Below are 1,340 nucleotides of genomic sequence, written 5' to 3' on the forward strand. Positions count from 1 at the left end.
TTCTTAATCGGATCAGCGCTTACTGTAAACCCGGAACCATCATTGCTCGATCTCAACGAAAATCGCTTGTCGAGGTGGCAATTAGTCCGACATGTCACTGAACGATTTTGGAAATTATGGAGCAATGATTATTTAAACACGTTGCAACAACGAGCAAAATGGCGAAAGGTCAAACCGCAGATCGATACCGGACAACTCGTTCTCCTGCGAAATCCGACACTTCTTCCCTGCAAATGGGAACTCGGCCGAGTAACGCGTTGTCATCCCGGGTCCGACGGCTTCGTACGGGTCGTCACCGTCAAGACAGCCACCTCCGAATTCAAAAGACCGATTGTTAAACTGTGGGTATTACCGGTCAAGTAGTGAGGCGACGAGCAATTAGGCACCTTCGCTGCGTTGCGTTTCATTGATTGTAATTCATTAGACTTACGCACAAAATTGTCAAGAGGCGAGCGTCATTCCGCCAAAGCAGGGGGCAGATTCGCGGAGTTAAATCGTATCGAAAAAAAAAGTCATTCTTTCTTATATCGTTAATTGCGGCGTGTGCTCTTGTCATTCAATGATACTGCCGTATAAATTATTTCGGAACTATCGTTAAGGCGGGCGGTATGTTCAAGATTGAAACGTTGAATTTAATCGATACTCTCGTATGATATTCTCTCGTGTCGTAATCTCGTTCGTGTCGTGTCGCGCTACTCATTGTCAACTTTGCGTTCTATTCAATTTCAAACCGAAGTGTCTCGCTCACGATCGCATCATATTTTCAGAAGATTTCCGATCTTAGTCGTGGGACATGAGGCTCGCTCCCGGTGTTTCCTAATAAACGTTCTTAAAACTACACTCACGCAAGTAATCTTTCAACTCCTATTCCTCCAACGAATCTTCGGATTCGCGCTACACATTGGTCGCGTTCAGCAGAGAAAATCGCTCAGTGAGCGTTTTACGCTATGCTCCCAGCAGCTTACTGGTTCTGCTGAACGCACTTTTTGTGTATGGTGCTACCGCCAAGATGGCTGCGATCACAGCGATATATTATAATAGAAAAAACTGTGTTTGTTTTAATAAGATTTCCAAGTATACTGTAAAATATAAATATTTAAATGATGGATGCTATATTATTAATTGCGATGGATGATGGTTTAAATTTAAACGATATAATAGATAATGTGGTACAAGATTTAGGCCATCAAGTGCCATATAACCTGGAAAATAGAAGGCGAAATGCAAGGCCACGAAACGAAGATTACTTCGAAGTAACAATTCCTCGATATACCGATGTACAGTTTATTGAACACTGTAGAATGTCACGATATACATTTGAGGTATGTACACGCACACAC

General features: G+C 42.6%; 1 long non-coding RNA gene across 1 annotated transcript in view; it reads right to left on the reverse strand.

Annotated features, from left to right (window-relative positions):
• LOC115244968 overlaps positions 1-1,297 on the reverse strand; it is a 9,025-nt gene extending 7,728 nt beyond the window's left edge. The window contains exon 1 of the long non-coding RNA XR_003885466.1: positions 899-1,297. This is a non-coding gene — a long non-coding RNA (uncharacterized LOC115244968). The remainder of the gene's footprint in view (positions 1-898) is intronic.
• Between the last annotated feature and the right edge of the window lie 43 nt (positions 1,298-1,340).

The sequence above is a fragment of the Formica exsecta genome, unplaced genomic scaffold (assembly GCF_003651465.1).
Source record: "Formica exsecta isolate Colony F162 unplaced genomic scaffold, ASM365146v1 scaffold895, whole genome shotgun sequence".
Lineage (NCBI taxonomy): Eukaryota > Metazoa > Arthropoda > Insecta > Hymenoptera > Formicidae > Formica > Formica exsecta.